This window comes from Brachycentrus maculatus, unplaced genomic scaffold, assembly GCF_059751285.1.
Source record: "Brachycentrus maculatus isolate JH-2025_06_01 unplaced genomic scaffold, ASM5975128v1 h1tg000055l, whole genome shotgun sequence".
NCBI lineage: Eukaryota > Metazoa > Arthropoda > Insecta > Trichoptera > Brachycentridae > Brachycentrus > Brachycentrus maculatus.
In genome coordinates, this window is record NW_028280809.1 from 3,649,190 (window position 1) to 3,666,616 (window position 17,427).

Here is a 17,427-nt window from a genome sequence, read left to right on the forward strand (position 1 = left end):
AAAACTTCTAACTAGGTACAATGTTTGAAAATACAAAAGAGTGAGAAGAGGATTATAACTTTCACTGCAAAAATGTTGGGAAAACGAACAAAAATCGTTGACGATTCTTTAAAAAGTAAGTCAAATTAGACGATTGTTGTTCGTGTATGATCGGATCTTAATGATCTGGTAATATAAGACATTTTGATTAGGATCTAAATTTTGAGTGCAACTCGTTCACTAGCGCCAACTCGCTAACTGGCTCATTGATTCACAGATTCATTGATTCAATGAATATCAGCAACAATAAAAAAGGAAGGAAATAGTGAGATTTCACAACAGCAAACAGATTGGAGCTTTTTTGGCTAGAAGTCGTTTACAACGATACAATTTGTAACGAAAATTCTAACTTTCCCTTACTGAATCAGTTTTTTGTTGTCGACTATCGTCTATAAGATATGTGATAAAAAATCTCCACTAGATTTAACGAAAGATCCACCGTTTTATTGAACCGGTCAAAATGAACTGATCATAAGTGATTCGGATCTTCCGAATGACCGGATCTTACCCATCTCTACATCAAAATAAACAGCAGATGTCTAAAAACATTGCCATTAAAATCATTAAGAGTAATCTTATCAGCGCTTTTATTTGCATGAATCAAATAATGATTGTGATAAGAAGAATTCTAACTGCATGACTCAATAAAAATGTAAAAGAAAGAAAATAACGCACATCGATAATTAAGACGCAGTATTAGTGAAATGAAAATTACTTATTGGTTCATACACGCTGACATAATATATTAGATTATCGATAAAATACTCTTAATGAAAGGTTACAACAAATACTGCTATAATCATTTTTTAATAAAACTCCGGCGGTATTTATCTTGACATTGTAACAAAATATTAAGAAAAAAACCACTAGTAGTTTCCTACCCTCAATCATTAAAAATATTTTTTACGAAATTAGTTGTCGGCTTAGACCCGTGGGTGAAAAAAAACCTTAAAACGAACGCACCCCATTCGTTATAAGTGATGAAATTTATTATCCGGCAAAAGATAATTAACTAAACAATACAAATTATATCTACCGAATATATGTATATTTTTTTTAATATGGTCTATTTGTTTACATGTTACGAATCTGTCAAAAACTAAAATCATAATATTTATCCATGTTTTACTACTTATCTACCCTTTTTCGATTCAAGTCAAGAATCAGTGGAAAAAACCGAAAAAAAAAGAAAATTAACATAACGACGTATGACATTAGGGAGATACGTTTGGTCAAGTTGCTCGTTTTTTTGTTAAAATCGATTGATAAACAATATTTATGAATAACGCTGTGTTATCGGTCGTAAGTAAATGATAATGGAGATAATCGAATATAATATGACTAGTATTTGAAAAAAATCAATAACAGATTAATCGATTAAAGAGATGCTAGAATTGTGTTGTCAGAACGAATGAATGACTGAAATGCGAGAGTTTTTGCCTAGAATTTTCACTCATGAATTACATGAAATTATAGTAACTTAAACATAAACAGTAAATCCACTATAAAACTTTAAAAATTGAAGCCTGAGTAGGGTCATGATAAGCGGTGTTGCATAAGCTGTAGTTAGATTTTTGAGTCACTTGGACGTCAGGTAATTTGAAAAATGAATGACTGAATGAAAAACGAATATATAAAAAAGGAATGTAAGGCTGAACTAGGGATCATTGAGAAGATTAAGAAGAGTTCTTTAAGGTGGTATGGACATGTGGAGCGAATGGATAACAAGATAATGACTAAGAAAGTATATGTGACGAATGTGAGCTGGAGAACAAAACAAGAACGGCCGAAAAGACTTGGCACGATCAGATCAATCAGAACCTAAAATCTGGTGGTATTATAAGTTCATGCGTAATCTTAGGCCATGTATGACTAGATGTATGGATGTGAAGGAAGCGAGGAGTGTATGTATCATAGGACGGAAGAGTGTGGCGTTCCATCCTCTCTGCCTACCCCTGCGGGGAAAAGGTATCATGGTAGTAGTAGTATTTAGAACGATTGAATAATTCGGTTATCATTACTATTACTGAAAACATTAGTTGAAAGTGGAATATATAATATAATATAAAATACACAGTGGATTTTTCTCATGATGTTAGTTTATTGGCTAATAAATTAATATGCAAAATCACAAGACTATCGGTAGCATTCTTATTGGAATCTGTAGAAAAGTAAGAGAGATATGAAGGTTTAAACTTTAGATATTTTAAAGAAACGAAAAACGGACACCGCTATACGTCATCAAATTTTACGTCATCGGGTGTGTTATGTGGCGTATCCCTTTATGTATCTGCCTTATAGAGCTGTAATAGTAGTAGTGTGAATTCGTTTCTGTGAAGCCATTAGTTACCAACTTACGAAAACAACGTTTTTTACGGAGGCGAATTTCGCAAAAGAAAATGATGAATGAAAAAAGTGATTACATCGGCTGTTATAAACACAAAACGAGTCTTACATAATCCTTTGTAGGTTGAGTATGTTAAATTAGATATTCCTCTCGAGTGATAATAAATACCCTATTATTATGTCTTTAAAAAATATATATTTGTAGCTATTTCAGGTGTGTTTCAGCTTCAGGCTGAAATGAACGTGGATAGGTTACCGAATGGCGGCCTCAATATGGGCGTAACTTGTTTAAAAACACCCAAGTAATCTGGGAAAAAAGTATAAATAGGCACAAGGAAGTGTCAGTTAGGTTGGGTTGGCTACAGGTACGAGTATAGCTGAGTAATAAACGTACAATCGATCAGACATGAAAGTAAACATGACCGCAGTGCGGTGTTATCTTTTATCAAAAGGTCAACTTCGCACAAAGGTTACGCTAAATATTGTACTAGAGTACTGAGAGATTAGAGGTAAAGGGATAAAGTGTTTTTAATGAATGAAAAATAGTAATTATATATGGTTAGGTACTGAAGATTAAAAAGATCGCAGCTTCGGTAGCTGGGAAAAATATTTCTACTTATTTTTTTTAATATTAAAAATATTAGTATATAACCACTCACCGAGTGAGTGGTTATGTACTTATATTATAAACATTTTTGTGATTATATATAGTGGTTATATACCGATATTATGATCATTTTTGTGAAAAAAAAAGTAAAAATAACTAACCACAATAATAAATGCTTTAAATATGAATAATATTGAGAATAAAAATATTTCGTTTAAAAAAAAAATTCCGCATTATTTATTTTAATTTAAATTTATTTATTTCATAGATACATACATTTTTTTTACTAAATGTATTATAGCTCTTTAGGCATGGCCTGTGTTGAGCCGAAATACTTGCATGTAAATACAGTTTTATTTTAATTTTATTATTATTAGTTTTTTATTATTAGATTTTATACATTACATACAATATGTAGATACAATTACAATTTACAGTATAAAGGTTTTACAATAAAATAATAACACCTGGACTTCAATTAATTCACTTTCTACCTTGTCCCTTCCAACGAGAAGCAACCATCGACGGACACTGTTCTTAAATACATGATCACTACTGAAATTCTTAATGGTTACGGGCGCCAAATTAAATATCTTTGGCGAAATCAGCTGACCATCGAATTACAGGACAAGGATGCGAATGAAAGAATTTCGTAATGATGAAAATTAAAAGTGAATTTGTTTAAGAATTGGCCAAATAATGGTGATAAAATACAGCGAAAAAAAAAACATAGATGTCTCTAGTGAAATTCTACGAGTTAACCACACTACTTAAATAGTAGAATTGGTGAAAATTACACGTGTGGAAAGTGATCACTTTAACCAGCCTATGATGGTCGTAAGCTCCATAAATGCCCAGACTTCCATATTCTTCTTCGTCTATGTTGAGATGTCAAAAAATAGTATAAAAAATAACTCCTAATTGAAGATAATCCAGATTTGTGAACAAGTATTTGGTCACACTCAAAATGTTATGAAAAAAAAAGTGAGATCAGGAGAAAAATCACGAGGTTTTTACCTTTATTATCACGATGCTACAATCTATCAATCAAATAAAATATGTAATAATCCTACCTTAAAAATGTATTTCTAATTTAAAATTAATAGAAAAGAGAAAGTTTTGAACGAAGATTGATGCACTGTGTTGTTGCAAAAGGAAGACAAGGCACAAGTGTAGGAGGCGAGCACAACTCCCAATAGAGACACACATTGTGACAGAATAGATTGCAACAGGCCCAAAGTAACACACGGGGATGTTCGCTGTGTCAACACGCCGAACAATGCCATAAAGCTGGCAAATTTTATTTTATTACGACGCACGGATAAAAATAGCGTAGCGATAAGATATGGGAAATGCATACACGTAAAAATCATACAATACATTTTCAATAAAATAAAGAGTGAGTAAAATCTACCAATTTCAATTATTGTGTGCATGATACATTTGATGAATCGTCGGGGTTTTGATTGATCTTGATACGTGGAAAATAAAAGCGAAAAACGAGCAGTATTTTTTTTATTTATTGACTTGGCGTTTTTTTTGTAGGATTCCATATTTACAGATAAAATATTTAAATCGTTCACTGATTTGAGTCTACTAAAATGTTTTATTTAAAAAAAGATAAATACTAAAATCCTATGAAAATTGTTAGGCTAATTTTTCATAGTAATGTGAAGTTTAAATGGACTGAAGGTCTTTACATAGCTATATAATTCTAAGTTACAATAAATCTTATCAAGTATAACATGTACAGTTATCATAATTACAGGAAAAAACAATAGTTTAAGGTAAGGCTTTAATAAGTGTTTAATAAGCAAAAGACAATGGGGATCCTATAATAAAATTTTATAATTTTACAAAATGGGTCAACGTTTACATTTATTCAAACAATTGTCACAGAATTTTAGTTTTTATGTTTTTAAAAATGAATAAACCTTTCAGTCGACTCAAATCAGTATTTGATTGAAACATCTCATTAAGTGGTATTATACAAGTGTTTAATTTTTAAAAAAATATATCTAAAATAACTGTTGCAAGTTTGATAAATGCAGATATCTAGTAATAGCGATACAATTTTACAGCAGCATGATTTTTTTAAACATTCAGCTAATCATTACTTATTATTAAGGAAATGAGATAAATTTAAAACAACAGTAAAAAAAGTGACGACCTTGAAAAATGTTATGTTTAAAAAAACGATTTAGAGAACAATAAAGTCATCATCTCTACAAATTGATCATAGAACTTGTGGGAACTTAAAAATAACACGTGTTATGTTACAAATCGCATGTTTAAAGAGACTTCTTAAATTTGCCGTGATGTGGCGCGATTATTGTGAATACCGTATTTTATGATAATGTCAGAGATCAATAGTTATTAGCGGTTATGTAAACAGCCACTTGCTACTGATATCTCTACATCTCGTCACGACATAAGAACATAATCATGAACGGAAAGCATTCACACTCGATTATTACAATATTTTTTAATCAGACACCATTGAAAGAGATAAAAATTGACTTTTTTCTTTAATGTTTTTCGCAGGTACTTTGGGTCACATTTTATAAACTCTATAAAATAAAACAACTTTGTTTGTAACCACTTTTTTGTTGGTGTATTATTTCTCCAAGAACTTTGTCATAATCAGGGTTAAACATGTACTACCCTGTTGATGACAAGGTTCTTGTCGAAACCAGTTGGAGAAAAAATGTACCAAAAAGTGGTTAAAAACAAAGTTGTTTTATTTTATAAAGCTTAGAAAATGTATTATTGGGCCTGGCAGCGTTTAAACAGCTATTTTTAGGTGTTAAATAATTCACTTATTGAAGGTTGAAAATTAATAATACCAAGATATTTATTAAAACCCCAAATGGGAATATGGTTGTCCAAGTATTCGAGGAGTACCTTACGACCTGACATTGGCTGGTTCAAGTCATCATTTACATGTCAACATAGATGAAGAAGAATATGGAAGTCTGGGTATTACACGTTCATGCATCTCCTCATACATACCCGCCGATTATTTCGACTCACAACGAACACCTGTTCGTGACAAGTTTTTCTCGGTCTTTCTCTGGTTCTTTTTCCAACTATATTTGCCTCATAAATTTGTTTTACCGTTATTTCCCCACTCATTCGTTCCTCACACATGTCCAAACCATCTCAACACACCTTTCTTAATTTGTGTCGATAATGCTTATTTCAGCTTTGCATTCCTTCCTTATTTCACCATTCGAATATCTATAATACATCGTACTTATCTACTAATATATACCTTATATGGAAATAAAAATAAAAATAATGGTGACTTACAGCAAAATGTCCGGTGAAACACAAACAATGGTCGTTTAGTTCGTCCGTCAAACAATCATTACATACCTGCAACAAAAATATAAAACACGGTTAGAAATATAATAATATAAACATTATCATTAAGGCACAATGATAAAAGGACGGATAATAAAACGCTGAGATGGCGCAGACGAACAATACCGAAACCGCAAGATGACAAGGCGGGACATGATTTAAAATGCACACAATAGTTTGCTGATCATTATTATGATTTCGAAACGCGGTACGGTTTTGAGAAAACTGACTGGAGGCGGGAACACCGAATTCAGTTCTAGACATTCTAAGAGCGCTTGTGCACTTCACGGAATTTTACTGTCCGGCAGTCCGGTTAGCATGTAAAAACGGATGATTGACTTGTGCACTTGTCCGTTTTTCTCCGGATCGGTGCGCTCGATCTGTGTCGATCACGGTGCGTGTGAACTCGATAGCGATAAACTGCCGTAGTCGCTTTTATTTAAAAATTCCGTGCGGTGCACAAGCGCTCTAAGGGCGCTGTGCACTACCCTGAATTTTACCGTCCGGCAGTCCCGTTTTGAAAAATGAAATCGACTACGACAGTTAATATATGTATGAGAAGGTGTATAAATGCGGAAGTGGTGAAGATTATGTGCAAATACTATAAGTGTGGCGTTCAATTCTTTCTGCCTAACCTGCGGAGAAGCGACGTGATGTTTAGTTAGTTATTTTCCTAATTCAAATTTGTATATAAATAAATTTTGTAAAATGTGCCCTCGGCACGGGAAACCTCAGTGAGGCCACATTACCGTAATCTGTAATTCGTAATGTATCTTTGTCAGACGGGAGGAATATCTTATTTAACATACTCAACCTATAAAGGATTGTATAAAACTCGTTTTGTGTTTATAACAGCTGGTATAATTAATATTTTCATTCATCATTTTCTTTCGGAAAAATCGCCTTCGAAAAAACGTTATTTTTGTAAGTTGGCAATGAATGACGTCACAGAAACGATGGATTTATTTTAAATATTGGTAACATTGGTAAATTATTGTCGGCTCTATTTGTTGATGTCTATGGTCCACCCTACCACCCCCCCTCCCCTCATATTTGTATAACACAAATGGTAGTGTAGTGGTAAACAAACAATCCACACTTCTACTATTACAGCTATATAAATCATAGACACTAAATCATATGACGTCATAAAACGTTCGATGACGGATATTTGATGACGTATGCGAACGAACGTTTTTCGTATTATAAAAATATCTCAAGTTTAAACCTTCATATATCCCTTATTTCTCTACACATTTCAATAAGAATGCTACGGATAGTCTTGTGATTTTTCATATTAATTTATTGGCCAATAATCACACATCGTGATATTTATCCATTATGTATACGATGATAATAAAAAATAACAAATGAATAAATGACTTAATTAAACAAATGAATTGGAGCACGAGATAAAATTCAATTCATTCATCTGGTACGAACAGTAAGAGAAGACCATCCGAGCCAAAAAGAAAACAAAATTTTCTTTCATCGATGATGAAACGATGTAAAATTGGAGGTTAGCGCACGATGACGTTCGCGAGCGTTGTAAAAGTGCACACACACGCGCTCTGTGTACACAACATCCCGGGGGTATGGCGGCGCGCACACGAGCCGCTGGCGGCCGGCCAGCCGCGCGGGCAGCATCCGACACGCGGCCCCCGCTAAGAAAGTCTTCCGGCTGCGACAGCAGATGGTACAAGGAGCTAGACAACTGCTGTTGTACATATTTTAAATTAAATCAATTTTATTCTGAAGTGTACGAATCGATCCAGACAGTAATAAAGGTTGTCTTTTGTCATAGAGTTTAAAAGTTCTATTTATTCTATTAATATAATCAATAATTAAACCATATCCGCTCCCTAGGTGGAGCATATGGAGTCCACAAACTGTCTCCGGGCTTTTCTGTCGGCTGCCAGCTCCCTTGCATCCTCCCAAGTCAGATTTGCGTCTCGAAGTTCTGACAAGAACTGCCGACGAATTGTCAGCAGTGGTTGTCCTGGGCGGCGCGAACCTGATGCCTTGTAAAAGAGGTAAGCTTGATTAAGGCTCTCGGGAGGCATGCGGAGTACATGGCCAAGCCAACTGAATCGCCTTTTCTTTTTCTTTTCTATTAATATAAATTAAATCTTATCTTATATATTAAATATTAATATCAAAGACTAATTTTCGTGTGTGTAACCCTTTAAAAATTTGTCACACAAATAAAATTATTTTCACCGTAGTAAAAAAAGCTCGAGAAAATGGGTACTTGTGATATTTTATTTGCGATATTCAATACCCTGAAAGGTATTAAATTAAATTTTTATTTGCGTTGATTCGCCGAAAAGCCATTTCGAAGAATAAACCGAGACGTTGATTAAGACAAGACGGGAGGCTAATTTTATGTTAAATTTATAGCGAGTAGACCAACAGCAATATTTAAATTTATTTAAAAAAATATATTTATATATACACGATTAAAAACCGGTTTTTGAGATGAGGAAAAAATTGACTAGGAATATAATTTATAAAATAAAAAAATCCGTCTATTTTGGGCCCCGAGAGTCAAATAAGCTCACCATTTATGGTGGGCGGTAGGTGGTAGGTAGTCAGGCTGGCCAACCTAGCGATGATTCAATAGAAATGTGGTTGAATATCAATATTGCCAATTAAGTTCGAGTAAACTTAACATCGTTTCATTAACATTCAAAACGCCCCCCAACAAAGCGGTGGAACCGGCAAAGCCAATAGCCAAGGCGACGCAAATAATAAATAATAAACATGGCATTCCCCTCTTATTGAAAGTAAAGTGGATTTAAATTGAATTGTGATAAAAAAAATACTACCTATACTACGCTTAGTAAAAAGTACCGTAATTTTCAACTGGCTTCTTAATTGATTCTCAATCTTATGGTATAGCATTTTCGCTAAACACAACATGAGAATATCAAAACTATCGAGTAAAATACAGTTAATCAAATACAACGCACTGGTAATAAAAAAAAACTACATTATATTAGTAATTCACATTTTGTCCGCCTCCGTAGTGTAATGGTCAGCATGTTTAGCTACCGTGCTGGAGGTCCCGGGTTCGATTCCCAGGGCTGGTGAAAATAAATATTAGTGATTTTACACTGTAATATTTATTTAATATTACCCTGGACTGGTGCCTGCAGCGCAAGAGTGATCACCTTGCCTTCATGTAAGTAATGATCAAGATAACACTGCGTCAATTCGATGCAGTGCCCTATGCACCATTGGGTGCGGATAAGGGTTATAAGTATATTAGTAATTAGTAGAACCACGAATTATACATGAATACCAAGGCATTGATTACGTACGGAACGTTTGAACTAAGTAAAGTAAAGAACATTAAATTTACTATTCGGTAAAAAAAACTGTATTTTACAGGGCGTCAAATCCTTAAGTATTTAGAAATAAAAGCTTTATACTTTAATTTATTTAATTATTTTTAAAAAATAGAGGTAAAATGACTGATTTAAAAAAAAAATTGAGGTAAAACAACTGTGAACAGAGTGTAGTTAAAATGTTATCTTCCGTATGTAATCGATTCTTTTTGGTCTCTAAAACGTAAGTAAATAATTTTATATTTAACAATTTGCCAATAAAACTAAACCTCGAAGCAGGTTTTGGATAAACATTAAAAAAATGGTTTTTTACAAATGATTTAATATTAATATTCATAAAACCATCTACGAAGTCGCTACATAATTAATAAAAAGTTGGCGTCCATTCTAAACTACGCTATTACGCTATTAAGAAAGATGATCATATTGTTTAGTACGGAAAGTGTTGAAAAAGTTCGTTGATTTATAGAAGTTATTATTTTTTTTTTCAGTTTAAGTAAATTATCTTTAATATTATTATTCTTATATATGTGTAAATAAATAATCACATAAAATTTATTGAAAAAAAATAATAAACCTCGACATGCAGCTCGGCTGTCCAAACTTAAAACACAGTAAGGGACATTTTTTTGTAGTACGTTTTTTTTGCATTTTTGGACTAAGTATAATCTACTTTGTCCAAAAATGCAACAAAAAAACGTACTACAAAAAAATGTCCCTTACTGTGTTTTGAGTTTGGACAGCCGAGCTGTTTAAAACGCATGCGTCAATTTTACGCAGACTATCTTTCTAGAGTTAAGGATACAAATTTATAGGTATTTCGAGTAAAATTAAATAAAAATTAGGTATTTTTGGTCGAATCTTCTTTAGTCAAATGACAAATATGAATTGAGACGTATTTTTGATTTTGCAAGATATTGTTTTTCACTCGGCAACCCTGTTTGGAGAGGAGGAGAACAGTGAATGTATGATAGGTGAGCATTGCGCAATCGGGTTTTAATATTCATACAAGACAGCGACAGAGAGGATGACTAAACGATTACCATTGATGGAAAAGACCGAGGTCTTAATATTTATATTTCAATACAATAACTCTCAAGCGTGAAATTAAAATAAATAAATGCATAATTAGAATAACTAAATCATCACTGACAACTTTCGTCAAAACAAGCAATTGAATAATATGACTATTCATTCATTCAAACCCTTATCCGCACCCCAATGGTGCATAGGGCACTGCATCATACAAACGCAGTGTTATCTTGATCCTTAACATACGAAGGAAAGGTGATCAGCCCTCCGCTTCAGGTACCAGTCCAGGGTAATATGGAATAAATATTAGAGTGAAAAAATCACTTATATTTATTTGACCCCCCTGGGAAACGAACCCGGGACCTACAGAACGGTAGCCGAGCGTGCTGACCATTACACTACGGAGGCGGACTATAACCAATGACTATAACCAATATAAAACAAAACACGGTTTGTTATACTACTGAATTTATTTCAGAGAGCTGTTTCGACTCGTGGTATTGTCAAAATTATTTCGAAACCCACATATTGAAGTGGTCATATAAAAAAAAATCGAAGGAAAAATAAATTAAATAATATTTTGACATCTCAACAAAGATGAAGAAGTATGGAAGTATGGGTATTAACAGGGCTTATGACGTGTCATAGGATGGTTAAGTGATCACTTTACACAAGTGCGACATTCGCCATTCTACCCATGATTGACAATCACGCTACTGAAATATTGGATGTTATACAAATATGATCAATCTCAGACATGATAAAGTTCATAAAAGACGTCTATGTTTGGATTTGGAAAGTTTTAATTTAGGAGACACCCTTTTATTCGTATGCAACACCCAAAACGGGATTATTTTACATACTGGAAAACGCCTGAAAACCTGATATTCAATTATTTTTTAAGCAGCTTATACTTTGATCAGTTATTTTATTCACAACGTTTTGAGCATGTCCACATACGAAAATCTGGGTTTCTCATAATAAAATAACTCCCGAGTGGAGAGAACACAAGTATTTGGACACACTCAAAATGTTGTGATATTTGACTTAAACTAGTTAAAGCTTGTTTATATAAACAAATATTATATATATATATATATATATATATATATATATATATATATATATATATATATATATATATATATATATATATATATATATATATATATATATATATATATATATATATATATATATATATATATATATATATATATATACACTCGGTGTACTTACGTCTGCTTGACACAAATGGTCATAATCCAAGAAATAGACACATTAAAAATACTTAGAGAAACATTAAACTGATTCAACGAAAAGAAGTGTTGCGTTTTTTTGGTATTTTTGATCACGGACGCGTTATAAACCACAAGGCAGGTCCACTAGAAATACCAGGACTGCATGATTACGAAGTGTGTACTGATCGCGTTGAAGATGCACCGAAGCCGTGTGCCGCCGGACAAAATAAACCGTGGCGATCATAGGCGGAAATTCCCGAATTCCTCGGGGAGCGGTGCCCGAATTAGATCCGACGCGACGCCGCGCGTCGAGGCTCCTTTGCGAATGATCATCCACTTCACTTAGGCTACATTTGATTTCAATCTACTATAGTATGTTAGTATATGAGCTTCGGAAAGGATTTTTCTTCTATTTACTTCGCAAAAAGGGGAAAAAATAGTAAAAATTTCAGTAGATAGTAGTTTAACTACTGTTTTTAACCTAAATGAAATGACAACAAAGAAATTGAAATGTTCAAACTACCACCAAAAACAAAAGCGCACATGTATAGGTGTACAAAAATATAGACATATTAATTCATATTCAGGTTCGATTCCCGCCAAGTACTAAATAAAGTCATGAAAGATTTATTTTTAATTGTTCTGGGTGTTTGTTATTTTTCACATTTACCTTCCTTACTATCCTACCTGCAGGCAAGCCTCTAATAGAGGCTTTGCGGGTTATTCCTTAAAAAATCCATTATACAAACACACATGCGTATATATTTATAAAACTTAAAAAAAACTAAAGTACGGATGAAAGAAGTGGCTGTATTGGGTTAAAAAATGGAATTTCACAGTTTGAATAATTAATTATCTTACAAAACGAAACATTTGTCACGGGAAGAAAATTTCGATGATTATATTGTATTTCAAAATCGAAAGTAACAGTGAGGGTTTGAATGATGGATATTGCGTGCTAAAGGCCTTCACAAGCGATTTAACGCTCACGCCGACTATGTACTTTTCTACTTCATTTCGTTCATTTTGATCAAAAGTGGATATGGATACACTTTGCATAAACATAATACGTCATAGTTTTAAGAAGCCAGTCTTAAAATACTAAATGAATAATAGAATGCCAGAAAAACTATTGAATAAACGAGAAAAATATGTACACAAATAAAATGGATGACATTCGTTAGGTTACTATTAAAAGATTCTAACTTATTAAAAATTCCTATAAAGATAGAACCAATTCAAAATAACTTGTAGTAAGAATAACGAAATAAGCAAATTTTACATCTCACTTTATTTAATTTATTTTACCGCGAACTAATCTTTCAATAATTATGGAATTCAAACAACCCATAAGGTTAATGTGGAATAAAACATTTGTATTGTTGTGGCATTGAGTATTGAAAGGCAATTTGACAAGTATTAGCTTCGAAAGCTTCCTAAATATGATATTTATAACCATATTTTTAAAAAATGCGGACTATAATAATACTGTGTTTGAAAATGACATAAATTGAAACACGTGTCGCAATAGATTTTAAGAAAAATTGGTATTTACCAAGTGAAATTTAAATTTAAAAAAGTAAACATATTACCAAAAAGTGACTGCCGAATCATTTAACGGAATTAATAATAATGAATTTAAATATGTGTAACCTGTCTCCTGCTTATTATATTTAAATCGAATTGATAAATATTTTATTGCATTACACTGTATATTACATGATGATACTTCAAGAAGTTATAACGCTTTAAAAACTTGACGTGGTGAAACCACGTTTCTCCTCTAGTCTGGCAAAAATAATCAATTATCAATCGTTTAATTTAATTAGTCTTAGGAAAAAAAAAAAAAAAAAAAAAAAAATTCTGTGCGCACAAATATTTTTTATGGCTCCGACCTTTTATAATTTACCTGTCGTAAAATTAAAATGTATTTAAAAGGTTTGAATCATAAAAAAAACTGTCGCCAACCCGCTGGCCTGTAAAGGGATTATTTGCCGGCGGTTTTTATGATTATAGTAAAATCATTTGTTTACGATATAGCGCAAATAAAATTATTGCTAATTGATGTCTAGACGTTGAAAATTTTGGGGGTGGATACAAGCGCACCGTCAGCCAATGAAAAATGGTTTCGAGGGCGTGATCTTCAAGAAGAGAAACTGAATATAACGGGAAGAAATCAGTGGGATCGATCTCTTGGAAGCCGGCAGTTGGTCGGAATAATCTCTTGGAAGCCAACAATTGGAAGGATCAGTTGGAGGGAGTAAGTCGTAAGAGGAGATCGACCAGTCGGACGGCTGGTCAGTCAGAAGACACAGAGAAGAAGATGAGTTGGAAGGAGCATCCGGGAAACCAGTGGGATCGAGGAGTTGTAAGCAGCAGTCGGGAGAGATCAGGGGGATCGAGCAGTCGGGAGAAATCAGACGAAGAAGCATACCTACACCAGGTTTTAAGACTTAAGTGAGGAGAAGAGCGGGAGCTCTACGCAGGGAGAGAGGAGATAGAAAAAAAAGGAGTTACTCATCCGGAGTATCAAAAGCAGACCCACGCCGGGTCATAAGCCTCAAATTAAGAGCTGAAGCTCTACTAGGAGAAGAAGAAGATAAGAAGCAAGAATCATCGTACGGCGCCCCGTCATAAGAAGAACCTCATCCCAGCATCCAACGGCGCAGCTTTTTCACAAAGGATCACGGCCACCACCAGCATCATGGCGCATCTTTTCCACCAAAGGTTAGAATAAGTTTAATTTAAGATAGGGTTAATTAATTTTAAGCTAATTTAAGATAGCAATTCAAGATTAGTTTAAGTTAAAGTCGCTTTCGTATAATTATTTTATTTTTAATTAAATTAATTTAAGTATATTTTTTGTGCAGAATTTTCTTTCATCTCCCTACCCCTCCTTCTAATATTCCCAAGGCATATCAGCTTGAAAAGGTGGGCGACGTCAATTGGCGCCCAAAACGTGTCGGCCATCGAAATATTGTAAATTTCGAGGTTCGCGACCCTGAGAAAACTTACAAAAAAATTTATATGTATAGGAATACATATTTTTTTTGTTTATTGACAGTCCCATTTTAAGCTGATTACCTTGAGAAAGGGGTAGGAGATTGTAGAAGATAAAGAAAGTAAATATTTACACATTTTATGCATATGTTTTTTTTGTCAAATTAATTTTAAATGCACATTTACATATATTTTTTTGCTCTCTCTTGTTTTAATACAATACAGGTGTGGTGTTAGGTAATTCGATTTTTTTTTATTGATCGATTAACGTGACCGTAAACAAACAAAAATATGCCTCTAACTAGAAACGGCACGTTGCGTGAGCAAGGGGAGAACGAAGAGAGAGAAATAGATGCTTGGGAAAATGAGATAAAGAAAGATCTCCGGATACATTTATTAGGAATAGGATTTAAAGTCCAAATGCAAATCGGAACGCAAGGAACATTTTTGGTAGACAGAGGAAATAAATCTGTATACGACTTACGCGTAGCGCCGGGAGTTACTGAACCACCCGAATCTAGGGATAATTAGTTTAAATATTATATTTACCCACTAGTATAACCATGTACGAACAGAAGTAGTAAATAAGTTAGGAAATAGACAAATATTAATAATTTAATTGAAGATTGATTTTTTTGCCATTACAAGGCGGGGTGGATTGACGTGGTGAAACCACGTTTCTCCTCTAGTCTGGCAAAAATAATCAATTATCAATCGTTTAATTTAATTAGTCTTAGGAAAAAAAAAAAAAAAAAAAAAAAAATTCTGTGCGCACAAATATTTTTTATGGCTCCGACCTTTTATAATTTACCTGTCGTAAAATTAAAATGTATTTAAAAGGTTTGAATCATAAAAAAAACTGTCGCCAACCCGCTGGCCTGTAAAGGGATTATTTGCCGGCGGTTTTTATGATTATAGTAAAATCATTTGTTTACGATATAGCGCAAATAAAATTATTGCTAATTGATGTCTAGACGTTGAAAATTTTGGGGGTGGATACAAGCGCACCGTCAGCCAATGAAAAATGGTTTCGAGGGCGTGATCTTCAAGAAGAGAAACTGAATATAACGGGAAGAAATCAGTGGGATCGATCTCTTGGAAGCCGGCAGTTGGTCGGAATAATCTCTTGGAAGCCAACAATTGGAAGGATCAGTTGGAGGGAGTAAGTCGTAAGAGGAGATCGACCAGTCGGACGGCTGGTCAGTCAGAAGACACAGAGAAGAAGATGAGTTGGAAGGAGCATCCGGGAAACCAGTGGGATCGAGGAGTTGTAAGCAGCAGTCGGGAGAGATCAGGGGGATCGAGCAGTCGGGAGAAATCAGACGAAGAAGCATACCTACACCAGGTTTTAAGACTTAAGTGAGGAGAAGAGCGGGAGCTCTACGCAGGGAGAGAGGAGATAGAAAAAAAAGGAGTTACTCATCCGGAGTATCAAAAGCAGACCCACGCCGGGTCATAAGCCTCAAATTAAGAGCTGAAGCTCTACTAGGAGAAGAAGAAGATAAGAAGCAAGAATCATCGTACGGCGCCCCGTCATAAGAAGAACCTCATCCCAGCATCCAACGGCGCAGCTTTTTCACAAAGGATCACGGCCACCACCAGCATCATGGCGCATCTTTTCCACCAAAGGTTAGAATAAGTTTAATTTAAGATAGGGTTAATTAATTTTAAGCTAATTTAAGATAGCAATTCAAGATTAGTTTAAGTTAAAGTCGCTTTCGTATAATTATTTTATTTTTAATTAAATTAATTTAAGTATATTTTTTGTGCAGAATTTTCTTTCATCTCCCTACCCCTCCTTCTAATATTCCCAAGGCATATCAGCTTGAAAAGGTGGGCGACGTCAAACTTATTATTTTTTTAACATCTCATCTCATCAATAAAAAGCTTATTTTCATCTCACTAATAGATGTCTGTAGTGAAGTCCTGGTGATTCAAGAATAATGTTTCAAAATTGGTTCATATATATAGAACTTCCAAGAATTTGAGTAGTGTGGTTGTCAATAATAGGTAGAATTGGTGAATGTTACACGTGTGTAAAGTGATCACTTAAACCAGCCTATGGCGGTCGTCAGCCCCGTAAATGCCCAGACTTCCATATTCTTCTTCATCTTTGATGAGATATCAAAGAATAATATGAAAATTACTCATGTAATTGGAGATAATCCAGATTTTGAGAACAAGTATTTGAACACACTCAAAATGTTGTCAAAACCTTCTCATGAAAATTACGAATATCAGTTGAAAAGATCTAACCGTGAAAGAGCTACGAGTATACAGGTAATAAGAGAGTAATTTTTTATTGGAAAATTCAGTAGGATTCCGAGTCATAAAGAACATTTTTTTAATTGACTATTTTGCGTTTAGTTTAATGGTTCAAGGATCCGTTTGGAGATTCCTTCGTTCGTTTCCAATGTTCTCAAAGCACGCCGTATTGATGGTGTGA

General features: G+C 33.8%; 1 protein-coding gene across 26 annotated transcripts in view; it reads right to left on the minus strand.

Annotated features, from left to right (window-relative positions):
- The window catches only part of ens (MAP7 domain containing protein ensconsin), a 290,307-nt gene that overhangs the window by 237,027 nt on the left and 35,853 nt on the right, over nucleotides 1-17,427 (minus strand). For 4 of the 26 annotated variants that reach the window (XM_088278183.1, XM_088278180.1, XM_088278167.1 and 1 more), the window contains exons 1-2: nucleotides 11,980-12,190; nucleotides 6,305-6,370 (exon numbers count right to left, since the gene is read on the minus strand). The exons of 17 other annotated variants lie outside the window; for them this stretch is intronic. The gene's annotated coding sequence lies outside the window, so the exon portion shown is untranslated. Of the gene's footprint in view, nucleotides 1-4,065; nucleotides 4,211-6,304; nucleotides 6,371-7,801; nucleotides 7,970-11,979; nucleotides 12,191-17,427 lie in introns of those variants that run through there. 5 more of the 26 variants (XM_088278181.1, XM_088278170.1, XM_088278168.1 and 2 more) reach the window with 3 other exon arrangements.